Below are 20,482 nucleotides of genomic sequence, written 5' to 3'. Positions count from 1 at the left end.
ACTTTTAAATCCCCATGTTAAGAAAAAAGACTAGGGAGTTGAATCCAATCGCTTCCCTCTACTACAAAACCCCATTGTTGTAATTCCCCTTGAATAAAATATTCCTTGCTTTCTCTGAAAGAAAAGAAAAAAAGGATCATTTTTAATGACACATCTCAAATGATGGTATAATTCTGGAGATAATTCCCAACCTGTAAAATAAATATGTGTTAATATCCTTAGGTATTTGAGTGAATGGAAATCCAGACACTGGTGGTTGGATTGGCATGTTAATCTCCTGTCACTCTAATCCATTCCAATTCCTGAGAAACTTAAACTCAAGAATAACAAAAACCACTCAGTCCTACCCTCAGAATTCTTTTTTTTAACTTCTAGAGAAATGGCAGAGTCCGTAAAACAAGAATGATGGAAAAGTTTACCACAGTTTTTCCTTGTCACTTATTTTGAAAGTCAGCTGCAATTTGTAATTTTCTCAGGTTGGCAAATGTGTCCAAATGGGGAATGCTCTGTAATCTGTCAAAACCTCACAGATGTCATCATCAAAAGGAGCATATACACTTAATGTGTTTGTTTAATCTTTTATTCTGCATGTGGAGCTATACTTTGAGTAAAGACTCACCAAACAGATATCATTCCTTCAAAAAATTCATCAAGACCTTTGTAAATAAACTCACATAGTAACAGAAGTGCATTATCTAGAGAGTGGTTGTGCTGATGCAAAACATTTGAATCTGTTTTTTAGTTCCTATCTCAGATTGTTTCACAGGCTGTGTAAACTACATAAATAGGAAGAAGTGAGAAAATGAAGCTCCTAGATACTTCTCACACCTTGAAAAATCACATCTTTTTGATTCAATAGAACTCTAGTGGTGGCCAGAACTGAAATAATGGCAATGGGAAAGAGAAAGGCAGATTAGGGAGCCTTTGGAGACTTCCTGCATTTAGTTCTCTTTGCTTGTCTCTCCCCTCTTCTTTACCAGTGAATGTTGGGTGTGACAGTTCTTGGTTCTTGCATCTCTTCTCTACCTGTACTCTTTCTCTAAGTGCTCTGAGTCAGTCTTATAACCACAAATGTTATCTGTACCCTAAATTTCTGAAATCTCTCTCTATATATACCTAATCTATCCCTGAAATTTCTTGATTGATATTCCTTCTGCATACTTGACATCTATACTTGGATGCCTCATGGGCGTCTGAAATTTAACTTTACCTCATACCTCTATCCACTTTTTCTGTTTCAGTGTTTCATATCTCTGTAAATGGCAGTACAAGCAACCTAGATTTACAAACCAGAACGCTTGGAGTCATCCTTAATATTTTTCTTTCATTACCCTATGTGGACAATCATTCAGTGAGTACTGCTGTTTATAATTTCTAATTATAAATATCAAACGCATCTATGTCTCTTCATCGCTACTATCATCAACATAGTTTTGGTTACCAGCAAGTCTCTCAAGAGGCCATTTCTAGAGTCTTTTAAATGGTCTTTGTACTTCTGTTGCCTCCTCCACATCATTGCCATATGTAGAATTCAAAGAGGTATTTTAAAAATATAAAATTGTATCATGTTTCTCTATTGATTAAAAGACTCATGACTTTTCTTCACTCTTAGGATAAAATCCAAATTAATTCCATGGCCTACAAGGCCTTGAGTGGTTCATCCCCTAACTACTACTTCAACTCAGTGTGGGCCATTCTGCCCTTGCTCACCACTCTACAGTCATACAGGCTTCCTTTCGGTTCATGGCACATGACAGGCCCCTCCCCACTCCAGGGCTTTCATGCATGCTCGTTCTTCCATCTAGAATAGATTTCTTTCTCTTGCCTGCGTGAGTGGCTCATTATCATTCTTCAGGACTACCTTAAGTGTTAGCTCTTTAGAGACACCATCCCTCTTATCGTACCCACCATGGGGCCCTCATTATACTTCACCATCTGTTATGTATTCATCTTCTTCATCAAACATAATAATTTCATTTATATCATTACTTGATTCTTTAATTATTTCTTTTCTGTCATTCCTACCAGAATGTAAACTCCATAAATTTAGGCATGGTATTTGTTTTATTGCCCAATGTATATTTATAACCTAATAAGTTCTCAATGACTATTAATACAAAAATGAATATTGACAGAACCAGAACCAAAATATAATCCAGCATTCTATCTTGTTATTTATATATCTGTGCTCTAAGAAAATCTGACTAACGTTAACTCTAGTTTTTAATCTCTACAGCGATGTAGTGTCTAATTTAATTGTAAATATGTGCATGGGGCTGTTCAATATATATCTAATGTGAACATGTCAGATAAATGCATTTTCCAACAATAAAAACAACAACTATTCCTTAAGTGCTTTATACTATTCACTGAACTGTATTTTAAGTGCATGATTTCATGTAGTTCCTGAGAAATAGGTAATATTGTCCCATTTAACAGCTAAAGAAACTAAAGATTGGAGAGAGGTCAAGCATTTCACCTTATCCAATCAATTTGAAACCAATGTCACTTACTTCAAAGTCCATGCACCTGGCAATAATTGCATTATGACTGGCTCTAATTCTCTCAAGAAAAGCCATGTGCAGTTCCTTCAGGAAGAAATGTACAAAGGAGAAATCTGAGGGGGAAGCAGTAAAATGATGGCTTAGTAGTTCCGATCCTTTTATTATGGTCTTAATATTAACTTTTAAAGGGTTAGGATGAAGGGTGAAATATTACGTGTTTTGCTTAGAGAGACTGATTAAAAAGGGAATAGAATATTTGAAGAACATTATCTGGGGTAAGGCCACAGAATTTGAAGTCAGATTTTCATTTCAACATACTAAGTTTCTAATAATTGATTTCATCAGAGTTTCATAGGGCATCCAGCAATGTATTCTAAGTAATGATTTCTCTGAGTCCTTCCTCATTACTTAAAGTGCATTTGATACTCATGGATATTAGGGTGACCATGTTTTATAAAATCAAGGGATTGATATTTCAGATATCTTGGATTATAGTTTCATTTCTCTAATTCTGACTTTTTTATTTTTCATTTTTAGTGGTACGTTTTAAAGAGCAGAAGTTTTCAATTTCAATGAACTCCAATTCATTATTTATATTATTTTATGAATTGTATTTTCAGCATCACATCTAAAAATTCTTTGAATAACCCAAAGTCATAAAGATTTTATCCCCTTTTTTCTAAAAATTATAAGTTTTAGCTCTTAAATTTAGGTCTATAATCCATATGGAGGTATTTTTTGCATATTATCTGAGGCAAAGGTCTAAGTTGATTTTTTTTTTTTTGCATATGGATATCCAGTTGTCTCCAGTACTGTTTGTTGAAATAATTATTATTTCTCCATTGCATTGTCTTGGCAAAATCAACTTATCAAAAATGTAAGTGTTTGTTTCTGGCCTCTTAATTCTGTTTCATTGATCTATATGTGTACCATCACACCAGTTTTATATAATTTACATACAGCCTATGCTTTTCTAAGCACATTATACCTCTTTCCATTAAAATATAATCCCTTTTACTTGATTAATTTGCAATCTTGATTGAAAGACAAGTCTAACTTCAAGATATGTAATTGATATAATAAAATGCCAAATAAGAGTAGATAATACAGGGTTGTGGCCAAGATGGCCGAATAGGAACAGCTCTGGTTTGCAGCTCCCAGCAAGATCAACGCAGAAGGTGGGTGATGTCTGCATTTCCATCTAAGGTACCCAGCTCATCTCACTGGGACTGGTTACACAGTTGGTGTAGCCCACGATGGGTGAGCCGAAGCAGGGTGGGTCATAACCTTATCCGGAAAACTCAAGGCATCGGGGAACTCCCTCCCCTAGCCAAGGGAAGCCTTTAGGGACTGTGCCGTGAGGAACAGTGCATTCCAGCCAAGATACTATGCTTTTCTCACTGTCTTCACAACCCACAGAACAGGAGATTCCCATGGGGTGCCTATGCAACCAGGGCCCTCGGTTTCAAGCACAAAACTGTGTGGCTGTTTGGGCAGACACTGAGCTAGCTGCAGGAGGTTTTGTTGGTTTTTGGTTTTTTGTTTTTCATACCCCAGTGGTGCCTGGAAGGCCAGCGAGACAGAACCATTCACTCCCCTGGAAAGTGGGTTGAAGCCAGGGAGCCAAGTGGTCTGGCTCAGTGGATCCCACCCCGATGGAGCCCAGCAAGCTAAGATCCACTGGCTTGAAGTTCTTGCTGCCAGTACAGAAGTCTGAAGTCAACCTGGGATGCTGGAGCTTGGTGGGGGAGGAGCATCTACCGTTACTGAGACTTGAGTAGGCAGTTTTCCCCTCACAGTGTAAACAAAGGGGGAGTTCGGACTGGGCAGAGCCCACAGCAGCTCCTCAAAGCTGCTGTAGTCAGACTGCCTCTCTAGATTCCTCCTGTCTGGGCACGGCATCTCTGAAAGAAAGGCAACAGCCCCAGTCACGGGATTATAGATTAACCTCCCATCTCCCTGGGACAGAGCACCTGGGGGAAGCGGCAGCTGTGGGTGCAGCTTCAGCAGACTTAAACTTTCCTGCCTGCCAGCTCTGAAGAGAGCAGTGGATCTCCCAGCACAGCATTCAAGCTCTGTTAAGGGACAGACTACCTCTTCAAGTTTGTCCGTGAGCCCCATGCCTCCTGACTGGGCGACATCTCACAGCAGGGGTCCTCAGACATCTCATACAAGAGAGCTCCGGCTGGCATCTGGTGGGTGCCCCTCTGGGACAAAGCTTCCAGAAGAAGGAACAGACAGCAATCTTTGCTGTTCTGCAGCCTCTGCTGGTGATTCCCAGGCAAACAGGGTCTGGAGTGTGCTTCCAGCAAACTGCAGCAGACCTGCAGCAGAGGGGCCTGACTGTTAGAAGGAAAACTAACAAACAGAAAGGAATAGCATCAACATCAACAAAAAGGACATCCATACAGAAACCCCATCCGAAGGTCACCAACGTCAAAGACCAAAGGTAGATAAATCCACAAAGATGAGGAAAGTCCAGCACAAAAAGGCTGACAATTCGAAAAACCAGAGCACCTCTTTTCCTCCAAAAGATCACAACTCCTCACCAGCAAGGGAACTAAACTGGACAAAGAATGAGTTTGACAAATTGACAGAAGTAGGCTTCAGAAGGTGGGTAATAACAAACTCCTCTAAGCTAAAGGAACGTGTTCTAACCCAATGCAAGGAAGCTAAGAACCTTGAAAAAAGGTTAGAGGAATTGCTAACTAGAATAACCAGTTTAGAGAAGAACATAAATGACCAGATGGAGCTGAAAAACACAGCATGAGAACTTTGTGAAGCATACACAAGTATCAATAGCCCAATTGATCAAGCAGAAGAAAGGATATCAGAGATTGAAGATCAACTTAATGAAATAAAGTGTGAAGACAAGATTAGAGAGAAAAGAATAAAAATGAATGAACAAAGCCTCCAAGAAATATGGGACTATGTGAAAACACCAAACCTACATTTGATCGGTGTACCTGAAAGTGATGGGGAGAATGGAACCAAGTTGGAAAAACACTCTTCAGGATTTTATCCAGGGGGACTTCCCCAACATAGCAAGACAGGCCAACATTCAAGTTCAGGAAATACAGAGAACACCACAAAGATACGCCTCAAAAAGAGCAACCCCAAGACACGTAATCATCAGATTCACCAAGGTTGAAATGAAGGAAAAAATGTTAAGGGCAGTCAGAGAGAAAGGTCGGGTTACCCAAAAAGTGAAGCCCGTCAGACTAACAGCAGATCTCTCAGCAGAAACCCTACGAGTAAAAAGAGAGTGGGTGCCAATATTCAACATTCTTAAAGAAAAGAATTTTCAACCCAGAATTTCAAATCTAGCCAAATTAAGCATCATAAGCAAAGGAGAAGTAAAATACTTTACAGACAACCAAATGCTGAGAGATTTTGTCACCATCAGGCCTGCTTTACATGAGCTCCTGAAGGAAGCCCTAAGTATGGAAAGGAAAAACCGGTACCAGCCGCTGCAAAAACATACCAAGTTGTAAAGACCATCAACACTATGAAAAAACTGCATCAACTAACAGGAAAAATAACCAGCTGGCATCATAATGACAGAATGAAATTCACACATAACAGTATTAACCTTAAATGTAAATGGACTAAATGTCCCAACTAAAAGACACAGACTGGCAAATTGGATAAAGAGTCAAGACTCAGCCGGGCGCGGTGGCTCACGCGTCTAATCCCAGAACTTTGGGAGGCCGAGGTGTGCGGATCACGAGGTGAGGAGATCGAGACCACAGCGAAACCCCGTCTCTACTAAAAATACAAAAAAAAATTAGCCGGGCGTGGTGGCGGGTGCCTGTAGTCCCAGCTACTCGGAGAGGCTGAGGCAGGAGAATGGCATGAACCCAGGAGGTGGAGGTTGCAGTGAGCTGAGATTGCGCCACTGCACTCCAGCCTGGGCGACAGAGCGAGACTCCGTCTCAAAAAAAAAAAAAAAAAAGAAAAATGAAAATTAAAAAAAAAAAAAAGAGTCAAGACTCATTGGTGTGCTGTATTCAGGAGACCCATCTCACGTGCAAAGACACACATAGGCTCAAAATAAAGGGATGGAGGAAGATTTACCAAGCAAATGGAAAGCAAAACATAAGAAAAGCAGGGATTGCAATCCTAGTCTCTGATAAAACAGATAAACCAACAAATTTCAGAAAAGACAAAGAAGGGCATTACATAATGGTAAAGGGATCAATGTAACAAGATGATCTAACTATCTTAATATATATGCACCCAATAAAGGAGCACCCAGATTCATAAAGCAAGTTCTTAGAGACCTACAAAGATACTTAGACTCCCACACTATAACAGTAGGAGATTTTAACATCCCACTGTCAATATTAGACAGATCAATGAGATAGAAAATTAACAAGGATATTCAGGACTTGAACTCAGCTGTGGACCAAGTGGACCTACTAGACATCTATAGAACTCTCCACCCCAAATCAACAGAATATACATTCTTCTCAGCACCACATTGCACTTATTCTAAAATCAACCACATAATTGAAAATTAAACACTCCCCAGCAAATGCAAAAGAATGGAAATCATAACAAATAGTCTCTCAGAGCACAGTGCAATCAAATTAGAACTCAGGATTAAGAAACTCATTCAAAACTGCACAACTACATGGAAACTGAACAACCTGCTCCTTAATGACTACTTGGTAAATAACGAAATGAAGGCAGAAATAAGTAAGTTCTTTGAAACCAATGAGAATAAAGACACAACGTACCAGAATCTCTGGGACACAGCTAAAGCAGTGTTTAGAGGGAAATTTATAGCACTAAATGCCCACAGGAGAAAGCAGGAAAGATCTAAAATTGACACCCTAAAATCACAATTAAAAGAACTAGAGAAGCAAGAGCAAATAAATTCAAACGCTAGCAGAAGGCAAAAACTAACTAAGATCAGAGGGGAACTGAAGGAGATAGATACATGTAAAACCCTTCAAAAAATCAATGAATCCAGGAGCTGTATTTTTGAAAATATTAACAAAATAGATAGACTGCTAGCCAGAATAATAAAGAAGAAAAGAGAGAAGAATCAAATAGACAGAATAAAAAATGATAAAGGGGATATCACCACTGATCCCACAGAAATACAAACTACCATCAGAGAATACTATAAACACCTCTATGCAAATAAACTAGAAAATCTAGAAGAAATGGCTACATTCCTGGACACATACAACCTCCCAAGACTAAACCAGGAAGAAGTTGAATCCCTGAATAGACCAATAACAAGTTCTGAAATTGAGGCAGTAATCAATAGCCTAGCAACTAAAAAAAAAAAAGCCTAGGAACAGATGGATTCCATCAAATTCTACCAGAGGTACAAAGAGAAGCTGGTATCATTCCTTCTGAAACTATTTCAAGCAATAGAAAAATAGGAACTCCTCCCTAACTCATTTTATGAGGCCAGCATTATCCTGATACCAAAACCTGGCGGAGACACAACAAAAAAAGAAAATTTTAGGCCAATATCCCTGACGAACATCAATGTGAAAATCCTCAATAAAATACTGACAAACCAAATCCAGGAGCACATCAGAAAGCTCATCCACCATGATCTAGACGGCTTCATCATCCCTGGGATTCAAGACTGGTTCAACATATGTAAATCAATAAATGTAATCCATCACATAAACAAAACCAATGAGAAAAACCACATGATTATCTCAATAGATACAGCAAAGGCCTTTGATAAAATTAAAAACCCCTTCATGGTAAAAACTCTCAATAAACTAGGTATCGCTATAACATATCTCAAAATAATAGGAGTTATTTATGACAAACCCACAGCCAATATCATATTGAACGGGCAAAAGCTGGAAGCATTCCCTTTGAAAACCAGCACAAGACAAGGATGCCCTCTCTCACCACTCCTATTCAACATAGTATTGGAAGTTCTGGCCAGGGCAATCATGCAAGAGAAAGAAATAAAGGGTATCCAGATAGGAATAGAGGAAGTCAAATTGTCTGTTTGCAGATGACACGACTGTATATTTAGAAAACCCCATCGTCAGACCAGGCGCGGTGGCTCACACCTGTAATCCCAGCACCTTTGGAGGCCCAGGCAGGTGGAGAACAAGGTCAGGAGTTCGAGATCAGCCTGGCCAGTGTGGTGAAACCACATCTCTACTAAATATACAAAAAAAAAAAAAAAAATTAGCCGGCCATGGTAGCACACGCCTGTATTCCCAGCTACTCAGGAGACTGAGGCAGGATAATTGTTTGAACCTGGCAGGCAGAGGTTGCAGTGAGCCAAAATTGCACCACTGCACTCCAGCCTCTGCGACAGAGCAAGACTCCATCTCAAAAAAGAAAAAGAAAAAAGAAAACCCCATCGTCTCAGCCCAACATCTCCTTACGCTGATAAGCAACTTCAGCAAAGTCTCAAGATACAAAATCAATGTGCAAAAATCACAAGCATTCCTATACACCAATAATAGGAAAATCATGAGTGAACTTCCATTCACAATTGCTACAAAGAGAATAAAATACATAGGAATCCAACTTACAAGAGATGTGAAGGACTTCTTCAAGGAGAACTACAAACCACTGTTGAAGGAAATAAGAGAGGACACAAACAAATGGAGAAATATTCCATGCTCATGGATAGGAAGAATCAGAATTATGGAATGGCCATATTGCCAAAAGTAATTTATAGATTCAATGCTATCCCCATCAATCTACCATTGTATTTCTTCACAGAATTAGAAAAATCTACTTTAAATGTCATATGAAACCAAAAAAGAGTCAGTATAGCCAAGACAATCCTAAGCAAAAAGAACAAAGCTGGAGGCATCATGCTACCTGACTTCAAAATATACTACCAAGCTACAGTAACCAAAACAGCATGGTACTGGTACCAGAACAGATATCTAGACCAATGGAAAAGAATAGAGGCCTCAGAAATAATGCCACACATCTACATCCATCTGGTCTTTGACAAACCTCACAAAAACAAGCAATGGGGAAAAGATTCCCTACTTAATAAATGGTGTTGGGAAAACTGGCTAGCCACATACAGAAAATTGAAACTGGACCCCTTCGTTACACCTTACACAGAAATTAAGATGGATTAAAGACTTATATGTGAGACCTAAAACCCTGGAAGAAAACCTAGGCAGTACCATTCAGGACATAGGCATTGACAAAGAGTTCATGACTAAAACACCAAAAGCAATGTCAACAAAAGCCAGAATTGACAAATGGGATCTAATTAAACTAAAGAGCTTCTACACAGCACAAGAAACTATCATCAGAGTGAACGGGCAACCTACAGAATGGGAGAAAAGTTTTACAATCTGTCCATCTGACAAAGGGCTAATATCCAGAATATACAATGAACTTAAATAAATTTACAAGAAAAAAACCCATCAAAAAGTGGGTTAAGCATATGAACTGACACTTCTCAGAAACAGATATTTATGTGGCCAACAAACATATGAAAAAAAGCTCATCATCACTGGTCATTAGAGAAATGTAAATCAAATGCCAGTTAGAATGGCGATCATTAAAAACTCAGGAAATAAACAGATGCTGGAGAGGATGTGGAGAAATAGGAATGCTTTTACACATTTGGTGGGAGTGTAAATTAGTTCAACCATTATAGAAGACAGTGTGGCGATTCCTCAAGGATCTAGAACCAGAAATACCATTTGACTCAGCAACCCCATTACTGGGTATGTACCCAAAGGTTTTTAAATCATTCTACTATAAAGAGACATTTACACGTATGTTTAATGCAGCACTGTTCACAATAGGAAAGACTTGAAAGCAACCCAAATGCCCATCAGTGATAGACTGGATAAACAAAATGTGCCACATATACACCATGGAATACTATGCAGCCATAAAAAGGATAAGTTCGTGTCCTTTGCAGGGGCATGGATGAAGCTGGAAACCATGATTCTCAGCAAACTAACACGAGCAGAAAACAAAACACTGCATGTTCTCACTCATAAGTGCGAGTTGAACAATGAGAACACATGGACACAGGGAGAGGAATATCATACACCAAGGCCTGTCAGGGGTTGGGGAGCTAGGGGAGGGATAGCATTAGGATAAATACCTAATGTAGATGACAGGTTGATGGTTGCAGCAAACCACCATGGCACGTGTATACCTATGTAACAAACCTGCATGTTCTGCATATGCATCCCAGAACTTAAAGTAGAATAAAAAAAATTTCCCATACAAAAATAGATAATAATAAATGTAATAAATATTAGAGCTTAGAGTTATCATTGTGATCCAAAGTACTCAAAGACAATTTACTTGAAGTTTGGAGATGCTGTATCTGGGCAACCTGGGATCGATCTAATTTCACTATGGCTAATTTATCTGACTTAAGGTTTTATTTGTCCTCTTTATTGTAAATCTTCTCTAGGTAGGGAAATATAGCTAAATCAGTATATCCAAAGTGAAACATAGGTTTTATTATTATTTTTTATTCTGTGGTAAAGGCCCAGTGAAACTCTCTTGATAAGTAGCAACATGATCAGTTCATGTCCCAACCTAATTGCTATATTGACTGTTTCAATCAGATAGATTTAGGTTTTTATGAGTATTAGTAACTCGTGTCAGTGCACTGGATTGACTCTGAGGAGCCTGAACATTTCTAAATGAGTATTCAATGAATGACAAATAGAATGTTGAACTGAGAAAGTCACCACTGTTTACCAAACCCTTCTGCTAAGGAAGGGCAAGATGTCACCACTATTACCATCCCCTCATTAGAAACAAATAAGCTGGTAGCCAAGAAAGTGAATGGCTTTTGCAAAGATCACACTTAGAATGAAAACTAAAACCAAGAATAGACACTATATGATTGTCTAAAATACCTTAGCATGATTGCTAACTATGTGATAACTTTGGCTCTCAGCTGATTTAGGCTGAATTAAATTATTATTGAAACTAAAATGTCTCATTCTCAGGGAAAAATGTGAAAAATTGTTTAGATAAATTCTTCAAAGATTTGGGAGCACCACTAGAATATAGCTGACAAAAGCTTGAAATAAAATCCATTGTAGGGTAATTTAAGAAACCTATCTAGGTTAATGGGTACAAAAACAGAATGAATAAGATCTAGTATTTGATAGCACAACATAGTGATTACAGTCAACAATAATTTATTCCACATTTGAAAATGACTAAAAGAGTATAATTTGAATGTTTTTAACACAGAGAAATGATAAATTCTTGAGGTGATGGATACCCTATTTACCCTGATGTGATTATTATACAGTGTATGACTATATTAAAGTATCTCAGGTACCCCATAAATATACACACCTACTGTGCACTCCCAAAAATTAAAAAAAAAAAAAAACATTAAAAAGAAAGCTATCCAACTGATCCATCTCCAGGGAGTAACCAACGGACCTTATTAACACACAGGCTACACCATGATTTCTCTTCTGAGCTCCAGATTCATTTCCCAAGACATTTTCACTTAGTAGCTTTACAGGCACTTCACACCACAATGTCTAAAACCAAATTATTACTCATCCCTCCCTAGTATGCACCTCACCTTCTGTTTCCTATACTGGGATAAGGGGAATATATCAAGTAAAAATTTGAGATGGCCTTGGTCTGCATGCTTTGGATACACCACAATCACTCCATTAATCAAATCCTTGAATCCTTCTGTCTCACCCTCACATCCTATCAATCAGCGAGTGCTGCTGACTTACCTCCTTAGAAACAAGGGGACCCATATTGGTATGTACAGATCATCTGTCTTAACCAACATGTTAGATTTCCATGGTTCTCAATTAGATGCCTATTGAACAAACGGAATGATTGGGTTTGATCCCCAACACAAACCTGAAGGATTTCACAATTAGCAAGGAGGCATTGGTTTTACATTCCAGGCTCACCACAGGCAGTTGAACCACTTCAAAACAGAAAACATTCATGAGGCGTGTACTTCCTTTGCCCATCAAAGCAGTCTAACTGAATGTCAAGTTCTAGTTTAGAGTCAAAACCTGAGCTGAAGATAGAGTAAGTGAAGGAAAAGGTGAAACATATATCGAAAGAGAGAAAAAAGTGTCAGATATTATTGACTTTGGGTTAATTTACTCTTGAAGCTGCCAGTCTAAAGAAGGATCCACACTGTAGCCAGAAGTTAGCAAAATTTGTAGCAAGGCTAGATTGAAATCATCGGGGTACTGTGTTATGCTGAGAATGATATAATCGACTTTCAATGAATTGAAACTTTCTCTTCATTTTGCACCATTAGTCTCTCAATGACGTGCAACTACTTGCCTGCAGAATAATAAACTTGGAGAATTGAACCTAGTTAAGAACTCTAAATGTTAGATCTTTCACTTTCTTTATGTCTAAGCTTGAGCAGACTTTGGTACTTTTATAAACAAGCTACAGTGCAGGTCTGAACAGAGAGATGCTTCATTAGAAGTTTATAGCTATTGTATGTAGGAAATCACTTTAGTTGAGAAGTTTTAAATTTTTTTGTCCTTAAAATTTGAGAAATATGTATTACTGCCTAGCCCTGGAGCCTAGCACAAAGCCCTCCACATGTAAAACCCCAACAAATTCCAGCCATCTTTTGTATGGGTCACTGCTCTCTTTTCTTCCAGATCTTTTCCCATAACCACAGCTGGCTCTTAGCAAAATGGAGGGAGTTTTCAGTACTTTTTGATCACCTCCACATACTGCATTCACATCCCAATTTGTACAATCCCATAGGTGCAAATTATAGTTCAACCTTCTCTAATGCAGTGCCAAGTGTCACCCTCATAAATGGTGCCTTACATTCTGTACATAGTTTCACTTCTCCATCAACCTTGTCAAAAACAAAATGAAATCAAGTTAGAAAAAAACTTAAAGTTTATTGTGCATACAAAAAATCAGTTTGCGAACTGGGAGACCTCAAGCTGAAAGTGGTGAGAAGCCCTGCTCACAGTTGTTATAGCATAGTTTATAAAGCATCAAGAAGAAAGTACTTTGACCTTTTCTGTGATTGGCTGCTAACATTAACATTCTTGTTACGGCAAGCAAAGATGTTTAAATTGATTTGTCTATAGCTGATCGGCTTTATTTCACTGAATCATGTTGAAAGAACATGATGCTTACATTTTGTGTTAGGTTTATAATGAGAGCTAGTGTTTGGGGGAAATCAGAATGACGTAAATTTCAACTACATGGCTATAGGCGTTGGCTTTGAGGGTATATCTACACTGTGGCCTCCATTTTTATTCTTTAACATACTTTACCTTGCTGGTCATCCATTCCTGTTGGGCCTGCCAGCATCTAGTGGGACCCTTGGGAAGCAGTCTGAAAAATTAAGAGCTTCTCAACTATGAATGTTTTTTAAACTAAAAATTTTGTAGACATGATTAATGTCTCTGATAGTGAAATTTCAGATATATTGGGAAATATTAGTGAATCAGATATTGGAGTACAACTTAATCTACCTGTGCGTGATGACTAACCCTAACCCTTCACCTTGAACACCATTTGTAGTGTAAACGAGCTTTCAATGTGTGTTAAAGTAAGGCATTTATCTTCTCCTAACTTATGTAGAATGTTGTATGTCTTGGCCAGGCATGGTGGCTCATGCCTGTAATCCCAGCACTTTGGGAAGCTGAGGCGGGTGGATCACCTGAGGTCAGGAGTTCAAGACCAGCCTGGCCAACATGGAGAAACCCCGTCTCTACTAAAAAAACAAAAAATAGCCAGGTGTGGTGGCAGGCACCTATAATCCCAGGTACTCAGGAGGCTGAGGCAGGAGAATTGCTTGAACCCGGGAGGCGGAGGTTGCAGTGAGCCAAGATCACACCACTGCACTCCAGCCTGGGTGACAGAGTGAGACTCCAACTCAAAAAAAAAAAAGAAAAAAAGAAAAAGAAAATTATATGTCTTGCCTGTGTACTCTAGCTTTAGAAGATCAGGTTTATGTGAGAGCATATGGCTTATGTTATCAAAAGTCAGCGATATATACTTTTCTGTCACATAAAAAAACTTTAATTAGTAAGTTTGTACCAACACTTTCTCTATAGCCCAGTGGCAAGATCAGTCTGGCTTACAGGAAGAAAAACTGAATTAGGACTCTAGCCACTCTTTCCTTTTTTTTTTTCCTCTGTAATGTGAATGATTTGAATGAGGGGATCTCTAAGAATTCTTCCTGCTCCAACATTTTTACTAAATGTTAAAGGCTTATACCAATATTTTATTGAACAAATTTCCTTACCTATGTGATTACATTAGGCTCTGACAAAAATTTGGAAATGAGTGATGTTGTGGTTTATTGCTTCTTTGCTGCCACCCTTTTAGCATGTCTGTTAAATGGCTGTGCTCCTGAAATCCCACCAATTTAAAACTTTGCTGTTATTATTGCATTACATGATTCTTAGCAAATGATTTATCTGATAAGGGCTTATGGAGCTCCCCTAACCAAATGTATTTCTATTGAAAAAGAAAACTTTAGAAGATAGAAATATGTTTTAAATCCAAAAGAATGCTTATCTAATAATGTAATGTTAAATATTATAATATGTGTGTGTGTGTGTGTATGTGTGTGTATTCTGAACAAAGCCTCTAAAATTTGATCACAGAATAGTTTTGATCCATCTGCAAAGCCAGGTTTATACAGGTCAAATATAACAAAATATAAGATGTACAATTTTGGGGAATTTTTCTACAGAAAACACTGCACAGGTACTTACATGTCCTTGTTATTTAAATGGTATGCATGCACCTTTGGAAAATAAAATATTTGGGATAGCATTTTCAGTTTTGTTAACAAAAATCCCTAATAGCAAGTAAAGATATGAGAGTGCTCACAGATGGACAGGGATGTCCAATCTTTCTGGCTTCTCTGGGCCATATTGGAAGAAGAAGAATTGTCTTGGGCCACACATAAAAGACAATAACACTAACCATAGCTGATAGGCTAAAAAAAAGTTGCAAAAATTCTAATGTTTTAAGAAAGTTTATGAATTTGTATTGGGCTGCACTCAAAGCTGTCCCGGACCACATGAGGCCAGTGGGCTGCAGGTTGGACGAGCTTAGACTGTAAGAATGAGGCACAGAGGGGCAGGGAACAGCTTCTCTTTTAAATCAATCAAAAGTCATAAGAAGTCATGAGGTTTGGGTTTTGTTTTTTTTTTTTGACAGAGTCTTCTGTCACCCAGGCTGGAGTGCAATGGCTTCATCATGGTTCACTGCAGCCTGGAACTCCTGGGCTCAAGCGATCCTCCCATCTCAGCCTGCCATGTAGCTGGAACTACTGGTGTGTGCCACCATGCTCCTCTAATTTTCTTTTTTTTTTTTTTTTTTGAGATACAGGATCTTACTATGTTGCCAGGGCTGGTCTAGAGTTAGCTCCTGGGCTCCTGGGCTCAAGTCATCCTCCTGTCTCAGTCTCCGAAAGACATGAGAATACAGGCTTGAGCCACTACTCCTGGCCAGGAGGTCATGTTTTAATTTTTGTAATGTGCACCTAGAGACTCATTTGATCTACTACAAACAAAGTTTACAACAGATTTTAGTTCTTTCTAAGGGGAAAAATGGCGTCGGGTAAGGAAGAGAATAAACAAACACACATAAAGAGGCATTTCTATAAAAGGTGTTTTGTTTTTAAGCGATAACAAATATTTTATTTTCAAGTGATCTTAAGGAAAAAATGCTATTTTAAAAGTAAAAAGGAAAAGGAAAAAGTTATAGCCACCTGAGACCAAACTATCCAAGTGCATTATTATCTAAAGTGTTACACGCACACACATATTAACTAGCAGAGAGAAGGGTTGTGGCAGTCTCTTCCCTTGATCATTCCAACCAACATCTTAAAATGGATTAATACACTTAAAGCGTACACTTTAAAAAGAGAGAATGAACAGGCATAACTTTCCTGATAATTCCTGCTATCTATGATCTACTCTTCATGTGGCATTCAATATATAAGTCAAAAGGAGGGCCTTTAATGTGGGAAGGATTTGAAGATGTTATATGAGTAGAGAATTCTCCCCATTGCACTGTAAAATACACGTTTTGAGAGCATGTGAACAGAAAAATAACATCTGGTGAATATAGACTCTTGCTCTCCTGGAGAGCATTGTGTAGACACCAGTTCAGTCTTAATTCTGAAACACTCTGCAAACAGCTCCACCATCAACGTTTTACAAAAAGTATATATTTTAGTCCTCTTGACGAGGTGGGGTTACAGTGCCTAAGATCAAGTTCTAGAAGAAACCCCAGTAGAAATAATATTTACAGTTCATCTCTTATGGTGGATGATTTCTCCATATGAGCAATCTAATCCATTTATTGATCCTAATCAGTGTAAGCTTTGGAGAATGATGTTTCCTGACCTTTTCTCATAATTTCAGAGCTACACCCTAATTAGAGTCAGTGGTCTATTCTGCAATGATTAGGCAACCAATCAACATTTGAGCAGGTAATTTAAGCTATATATTCAACTATGAGGATTGATTTTTCTTCAGAATCTTGGTCTTGGTTAAAGTTCCTCTCGACAGTTAGCTGTGATTAGAGCAGAATCAGTGGCCCAATAAGCAAGTGGAGCTAGCCTTCTGTTATGGTAGGATGCTACTGTTGATCATTAATCATCAGAAAACTTAATCAGCACACGACTAAATCATTGACTTAGGCATCACTAATGGTTACATCTTAAATTTGTAATTCATGAATATTGGGTGAATATCTGTACAACTGGCAGGACAATGTTATTCATCCTCCTTATCTGAACTTCAACCTAGTGGCTTAAGGTAGGAGTAGAAACAGAACAGATTATTCATTCATTAAGAAATCTGTATCCATTCAGACCTATAATCACTCTTGGCAGAGGCTAGACAGATCAATCAACTCTTTATAACCATTCCTACCCTAATTTCACTACCAACAATTAATTAAATTTATTCTTTCATTAAGCATAGATTTTTTATATGATATCTACTACATACTAACAATTATGTTAGGTACTACAGCTATAAAATGAACAAGGGGAACAAAAATTGCATACCCTTTAGTTGCATACAATCCAGTGGATCAGAAAACAAATAATAGAACAATTACAAATACTGGAAAATAATCTTTTTTTTTTTTTTTTTTTTTTTTTTTTTGAGACAGATCTCACTCTGTCACCTAGGCTGGAGTCCAGTGGCATGATCTTGGCTCACTGCAACCTCCGCCTCCCAGGTTCAAACAATTGTCCTGCCTCAGTCTCCCGAGTTGCTGGGATTACAGGCATGCGCCACCACGCCTGGCTATTTGTTGTGTGTGTTTAGTAGAGACAGGGTTTTACCATATTGGCCAGGCTGGTCTTGAACTCCTGACCTTGTGATCTGCCCACTCAGACTCCCAAAGTGCTGGGATTACAAGCATGAGCCACCACTCCTGGCCTCAAATATAATAAACTTTAAGATAGAGTAAATAACGTGTGCTGTGTAATGATGGAGAATGACCACCTAACCCAGTTTTGGAGGATTAAGTTATAACTTTTAAGAATAAGGGTCTAAACTGAGTTCTGAAGAATGTCAAATTTGATGTTGAACATTCATTTATTTAAAGGAATTGGTTGAATACTTCAATCAAATTAGCAGACCTTAGCAGACCTGTAGTCCCACATAGACATAATCACAGGAGTTACTTAATGCCTTTAGTGAATACGTACTAGAGAAGCAGTGTGGCTGAATGAAAAAAAGAATAGAGAATGGGACAAAAGACTTAGGTTCAAATATGAGATGCTTTTCATGTACTTCAAAACTGGTTTATCAGACCTATTTACATTTTACAAACTAGTTTTATATATACAGTATATATTTCAATTGCTATTTTACTATGAGTTTGAGTACAGCATATATAATTCTGATCTTGTCTCTTCTATTGTTGTGGAAAGTCAGGGACCCCAAATGGAGGGACCAGCTGAAGCCATGGCAGAAGAACATAAATTGTGAAGATTTAATGAACATTTATCAGTTCCCAAAATTAATACTTTTATAATTTCTTATGCCTGTCTTTACTGCAGTCTCTGAACATAAATTGTGAAGATTTCATGGACATTTATCACTTCCCCAGTCAATACTGTTATAATTTATTATGCCTATCTTTAATCTCTTAATCCCATCTTCTTCATAAGCTGAGGATGTATGTCACCTCAGGACCCTCTGATGATTGCAGTAACTGTACAAATTGTTTGTAAAATGTGTGTTTCAACAATATGAAATCAGTGCACCCTGAAAAGGAACAGAATAACAGCAATTTTCAGGGAACAAGGGAGATAACTATAAGGTCTGACTGCCTGCCGGGTCGGGCAGAATAGAGCCATATTTTTCTTCTCACAGAGAGCCTATAAATGAATGTGTGAGTAGGAGAAATATTGCTGAATTCTTTTCCCAGCAAGGAATATTAATAATTGATAACCCTGGGGAAGGAATGCATTCTCAGGGGTAGGCCTATAGATGACTGCTCTGGGAACATCTGTCTTATGCGGTTGAGATAAGGGATGAAATATGCCCTGGTCTCCTGCAGTGCCCTCAGACTTACTAGGATTGGGAAATTCCAGCCTGGTGAATTCTAGTTGGACCAGTTGTCTGCTCTCAAATGCTGTTTCCTGTTAAGATGTTTATCAAGACAATGCGTGCCCAGTGGGACATGGACCCTCATCAGTAATTCTAATTTAGCCCTTGCCTTGTGATCTTTCTCTGCCCTCTGCCTTGTGATCTTTTATGACCCTTTGAAGCATGTAATCCTTCTGACTTACTCCCTGTTCGTACATCCCCTCCCCTTCTAAAATCCCTAATAAAAACTTGCTGGTTTTGTGGCTCAGGTGGGCATCACGGAACCTTCTGATGTGTGATGTCACCCCTGGAGGCCCAGCTGTAAAATTTCTCTCCTTGTACTCTTTCTCTTTATTTCTCAGACTGGCCGACACTTAGGGAAAATAGAAAGGAACCTACATTGAAATATTGGGGGCTGGTTCCCCTGATATTCTGTAAACTGGGAATAATATTAATATTGCTAATATTAACTTTGTAAAATTTAAACTGCTACTCAAATTTTAGACATTTCTGTATTATTATTATTATTGTAAAGTTTTGGGCAACGCAAATGATATACACATAAAAGTTTTCATTTGTTTGCCTTGGGGTTATATCTTTCAAACATTTCTACATATTAAAATTATTTCACGGGAAACAAACATTTCCTTTTCTGGGAAACTAAAACACTTATTAAATTTAGGGGTAGATTAAAGTGACTGAGGTTTAGTTCAAAGGCTAGAGAATAAATATAAATGACCTTTCAAAATCCTTTTCAATTCAACGACGCTATAATACTTAGTTATCTTTTAGAAGTTTGCAACATAATTTATCACCATTATCAAAAGATACATTCCAAAATAGTATTTGTCAATACAATAATGTTGACACTTACAAGGCAGGAACAGTGATGAAATGGCTATAATCTGTTTTGAATGACATAAAATTGTGTTCCATGCTAAAACATGAAATAAAACAAATGGCTGCTTTGGAAATTCTAGTTTCAATGTGTCGTTAGAAAAATTACCTGGTGTCAAATATATACACCACCTGGTGGACTAATGCCCCAAATGATGACTGAGTGGTTATCTATCAACAGATGTGCAAATACTCTATTACTACGGAATGTCTGGTGGAAGGAAATTGACAATCACAATTTGACAATTAGACACTGGTTCATTGGTTGATAATACCTATGAGCCAATGTCCTTGTACTTCGTTTTTTGTTGTTGTTGTTTTTGTTTTTTGAGACGGAGTCTCACTCTTTCGCCCATGCTGGAGTGCAGTGGTGCGATCTCCGCTCACTGCAAGCTCCGTCTCCTGGGTTCACGCCATTCTCCTGCCTCAGTCTCCCGAGTAGCTGGGACTACAGGCGCCTGCCGCCCCGCCTGGCTAATTTTTTTGTATTTTTAGTAGAGACGGGTTTCACTGTGTTAGCCAGGATGG

General features: G+C 38.3%; 1 long non-coding RNA gene across 1 annotated transcript; it reads right to left on the bottom strand.

Moving 5' to 3' along the window:
- Positions 1-299: 299 nt before the first annotated feature.
- Positions 300-19,338, bottom strand: LOC115833365. Its single transcript, XR_004028801.1, has 3 exons — positions 19,257-19,338; positions 17,835-17,842; positions 300-310 (listed from the first exon to the last, which is right to left on the bottom strand). It is a non-coding gene; the product is annotated as an uncharacterized LOC115833365 (long non-coding RNA).
- Between the last annotated feature and the right edge of the window lie 1,144 nt (positions 19,339-20,482).

The sequence above is a fragment of the Nomascus leucogenys genome, chromosome X (assembly GCF_006542625.1).
Source record: "Nomascus leucogenys isolate Asia chromosome X, Asia_NLE_v1, whole genome shotgun sequence".
Lineage (NCBI taxonomy): Eukaryota > Metazoa > Chordata > Mammalia > Primates > Hylobatidae > Nomascus > Nomascus leucogenys.
The sequence above is the reverse complement of the archived record's forward strand: the minus strand, read 5'-3'. Positions and strand labels throughout refer to the sequence as shown.